The 5,061-nt window shown below is 40.8% G+C and overlaps 1 pseudogene; it reads left to right on the top strand.

Annotated features, from left to right (window-relative positions):
* Positions 1-2,601: 2,601 nt before the first annotated feature.
* LOC114610063 lies at positions 2,602-4,003 on the top strand (annotated as a pseudogene).
* Positions 4,004-5,061: the final 1,058 nt, after the last annotated feature.

Raw genomic sequence — 5,061 nt, 5'->3', positions numbered from 1 at the left:
ACTAAAAACATTGTTCTGCAGGGTTTGAACCATCGACACAGAGAAGGTACTATGGGTCTGGGTCCTTCAGAGATTCACCAGTCTGACTCAAGTTTTGCTTTCAGTAAATAAGAGGCTTTTTATTAAAAGAAGGCTGACCAAGACCAATTCAGAGAGAATTCTCTAGATAAGGCCCAGGCTACTGTTAACTAAAGGATTACATAGGCAAAACCTACAAAGTTACAATTTTGGAAGCCAAAGTATTTCATCTTCCGCCTGGGTGCAGGCAAGTCTTGGTTTTGTGGCATGTCCAGCAGGTGCCTCAGCCACACAAGGAAGCAGACATTTTGTACAAAGGCAGTACTTAGCACTTAGCCTGTTTTATCTTGTGACCCATCACTTTGTAGAAATAGCTGAGGCACTGAAATATTTTGCAACAATCAACAATTTTTTTTAGCAGTAGCTCAACTGCACCAGGAAGTGGTCCATCACAGGTTACCTGACAGGGTACATTCTAGATAGAGTAATTTCCTCATGGCTTATACAAGCTAAAAACAATGTTGTTTTTTTACAAGTCTGGCTTAGTAAATTTGTCCTCTAAACATCATGTTCACCATCACAAAGGCAGCCCTGTTAGGTTATTCAGCGATGTCAGACCAATGTGGTGATTTGAACTATTTTTCTCTTGATATGGGAACAAATCCCTTTAAGGTGTAATTAGAAAGAAAAGAAAGAAGCCTGGCACAAACAAAATGACACCTGGGGAAATAACAATCACAAGAAATTCAAACCTTTTACCAAAAAAATTTACATTTTTTCCTTACAGTAAAACATTGGTATAAATATACTTGCACATTTTGTTAATATTTTCAGTGGAACAAACAAACAAACAATATGTATCTCAACTCTTTTCCTCACATTTTTGAAAAAGCATCTCCATACTTGAAAGTAGGTCAAAGAGCTGCTCAAGGGCCAGAGATGGATCAGTGGTTAAAGTGCTTGCTGTTTAATCATGGCAGCTGGAGTTCAGATTTCAGGACACACTGAACACATACACCTCTGTAACTCTGGCTCCAATTGAATTCTTCCTACTGTTTTCTTTTTTTTTTTTTTTTTTGGTTTTTCGAGACAGGGTTTCTCTGTGTAGCCCTGGCTGTCCTGGAATTCACTCTGTAGACCAGGCTAGCCTCGAACTCTCGAACTCAGAAATCCGCCTGCCTCTGCCTCCCAAGTGCTGGGATTAAAGGCGTGCGCCACCACCGCCCGGCTTCTTCCTACTGTTTTCTAGGGAGGAGTTCAGGGCTTGTGTTATTGCTAGGATTGTAACTGAAGGAGTGATATATCTTTCTCAATGGATCCTATTGACAATAGTGAGATTTTATTTATTCTCTTAGGGCAAGGTATTGATCCTTGGTGAATTGGTACCAATTTCACAAATTTCCTCCAATATTGAAACACTGAACCTTTCCACCCTTCATTTGGACATTCTCCAGCCTGTTAAGCCATCTACAGGCTGTGCAGTTTCTCCAGGTTCCTAGGTTTTTGAGCTGTCACCTATGCCAGGTGGGCTTTGGTGATGCAGCTGTCTTTGAGTCATTTCTGCTCCTGTAAGTAACCCCTCACCCATATTCTTAAAAGTAACCCCAATAAAACTTATTGGTTCACCAACTAGGACTTTGATTTTATGGGCACTTTGGTCTGTCCTGAGTTTAGCTAGAGAAGAAAAAAGTTTTGTCACACAACAGTACCTATTAAGTTTTATAACTGTAAAATTCTATTTATTCTTTGTAATTAGCAAACATATTGTGAAAAGATATTTGAAGGGCACTTATATGTTGTTTTCTATAGTTTACCATGATGGGACAGTTTCATAAATGACAAATGTAAGAGTCAGGACCAGCTGAGCTATGCTGAGATGAATTAGGTAACCCTGTGCTCTACAGAAGGGAACTGAGATACGTATCAATTCATTCAAACTTCCCACTCGGGCAAGGAAGCACTCTGAAATCTTGGACCCTGTTGGGGTTAGGGAGGGCTTCCACCCTCCAGAAACGTTGATTTGCGTTCTTTCAGGTGATTTAACCAGCTATGGAACCTTGAAGGCTGTGGCTAGGGTCAACCCCCTGAGTTAGACATCATTCGTGAGGTTGCCTCCAGTGCGTTAGTTGTTAGGTTTAAGCCTGCTAACTTAATAGTGATTAACTAGGATGATTAGTCCGATTTCGAAAATTTGGCTACTTAGCTGGTTACTACACCCTAGAAGGATACTTCTGAGGAAGTGTTCTTAGAACTCCTCGGAGTTTCCCAGAATGGACCCTGGTGAACTGCCAACATCTGACTATTCACCAATCAGTTTCCAATATTCACAGCTTAATTATCTCCATTCTTTGACTGACCTTGACGTGCAAAGTCAACTCTGTTCATAAAGAGCTCTACTGAGACTAATAGGTTTCCGACCTTGGACCAACCATCTACTTGAAGACGTGACTCTTTAGACATCAGGCCAAACAACCCAAGAGTACCAACCCAGAGCCAGGTATATGGTTGCTTCTGCTTGGAAATTCGAAAGGCAGTACTATAATGGAGCCAGTACCCTCAAAAAAGTAATCTAAGCACTTCTCCATGTGGCAAACTAAACAGCCTGGGGTGGAGATGAAGCCTGAAGCTTCAGAAAAGTTTGAAAGTGGAAATACCAGGAGGAAAGTGGGACAGAGAAGGAGTCTGAAGCTTTGGGACAAGGTCCAAAAAGGAAATGCCAAGATGGAACAGAGATAGTATTTAAAGAGCCCAGAAAGGTTTGGAAGAAGACCCCTCAGGAGCATCAAGACCTAGAGCTTCAGAGAGACCAGCTGGGCAAGGATCAGGTACAGAAACCCCAGCAAGAGAGTCCAAGACAACTAAAACCCCTAAAGTGTACCAAAGGATTTTCAGAGCAGGCTGTAACTGAGAGGAAGCCTGCTGATGGTCACAAGAGTCACAAGCGGCCCAATTCCGTCATGGAGGAAAACCCAATCCTTATGAACATCAAATGAAGATCAAAGTGGGTGTGACAGGGCACAGTCATGGATCAGAAACATCGCAGAAAGATCCAGAACCATCTACTGGTGTTGCCATAAATAAATGTCTCTCAACAGACAAGAGAGAGAAGAGGTGTTGAGAGGAGAAATATGTTATACAAAAGAAAGGTGGTGTAAACCATGAAGGAAGAAGGGGGAACAGCTTAGAGCCTGACTTACTGGGAACACCTGCTCTAATCATCCTGGATAGTGGAGGCGGTGATAGGTTACTCCCCAACAAGATGGCAGTACTTGCGGCAGAGAATAAAAGCCTCTCACAAACCACGAGAAGGGCAGAGAAGTGGATCAAATCCTTGACGTTTCAAAGGACATGGAGAAGAAATTAAAAATGCACTGGATCCAGGACACAAAGAGGAAATCCTAGGTAGCGGATTCAAGTTGCAAACCCCCCGGGGAGATATCTAGACTCTCAAGAATGGTCAGTGACTCAAGGATGAGGCCATCAATTTCTACATGAACCTTCTGGTTGAGAGAAATGAAAAGCAAGGCTACCCGGCTCTCCATGTGTTTAGCACTTTCTTTTACCCCAAGCTAAAGCATAGCAGTTACAGTTCTGTGAAGAGATGGACTAGAGGAATCAATCTCTTTGAAAAAGAACTTAATCTTGGTGCCTATTCACCAAAAGGTACATTGGAGCCTGGTGGTAATCAATTTGAGAAAATGAAGTATCGTATACTTCGATTCAATGGGACAGATAGGGAAGACTATCTGTGAAACCATCTTCCAATATCTACAAAATGAGAGCAAGACACGAAGGAACATCAAGCTGTACCCTTTGGAGTGAAAGCAATACAGCAGGACATCAGAGATTCCTCAGCTACTGAATGGGAATTCACCTGTGAATATGCAGATTGCACCTCTAGAGACCATCCTGTGACCTCTCAGCAGCACATGCCCATCTTCAGGAAGAGGATGGTACGGAAATCCTGCACAGTCACTTACTGTAGCACATCCACCTGGTTGCTATGGTCACCATCCCTGTACTTTTCCATGGATGTTTCTAATATACCTCAAGTAGGATGAGTTGAAGAGATTTAAAACAGGTACTGAGCTGTTTGACCGGATAAAGCCCACTCTCTTCAATATAGTCTAACGTGGGATGTCAGACTGCTGCCCTAATGCCATCTCTAGGATTCATGCAACTACTGCAAGCTTAGACACTGCTGCTGTCCAACCCACAGGAGATCACGTGTTCAAGAAACACTGGTTTAACACTAGATTTAATCAATGAATTGCTATTTTTTTGTTTTATTTTTGGTTTGTTTTATTGGTTTTTTTTTGTGGTTTTTTTTTTTGTTTTTTGTTTTTGTGGTTTTGGTTTCATTTTTTGTTTTTTGTTGGTGTTTTTAATTTTGTTTTTTGTTTGTGTTTTGTTTTTTGTTGTTCCTTGTTTTTTGTTTTGTTTTTTCTTTGTTTTTTTTTGTGTTTTGTTTGTTTGTGTTTGGTGTTTTGTTCTTTGTTGTTTTTGTTTTTTGTTTCTTTGTGTTTTGTTTTTTGTTATGTTTTTGTTTGGGTTTTTGCCTTTTTTTTTTTGTTCTTTTGTGGGTTTTGTTTTGTTATTTTTCTTCTGTTTCTTTGTGGTTTTGAGTTTGTCTTTTGTCTTTTGTTTGAGCTTTTGTTTTATTTTTGTCTTCCTGACCCCACCCCAGCGATTCTTTTCCTTAACTCACTTGCAAACCTTGGCCATTGTCATTTTCCAATCCTCTACTCCTTGTTTGAAATGTCTGTTTCTGAAAGGAATTCCCATCATGGTGCCATTCTCTGCTGAAGATGAGGAGGGCCGTCAGCGGGAAGAGGCAGATGCTGTTCACTAGCATCTCTAATGCTGGATTTCGATGATGTTAAATGGAAGTTTTGGGTAGTGGTGGTATTTTGTTTTTAGTTTTTTTTTTGTTTTGTTGTTTTTAAGCTTGAAAATAGAAAAAGAAATGAAAATGAGTTGCACAGACCGGTGCTGTTCTGAACCACAGGACTCTACAGTATGTAGAACTGTGGCCAAACTACT

The sequence above is a fragment of the Grammomys surdaster genome, unplaced genomic scaffold (genome assembly GCF_004785775.1).
Source record: "Grammomys surdaster isolate TR1022 unplaced genomic scaffold, NIH_TR_1.0 126013, whole genome shotgun sequence".
In the NCBI taxonomy this organism is placed as follows: Eukaryota; Metazoa; Chordata; class Mammalia; order Rodentia; family Muridae; genus Grammomys; species Grammomys surdaster.
Note: the sequence above shows the minus strand (reverse complement) of the source record. Positions and strands in the feature narration are given on the sequence as shown.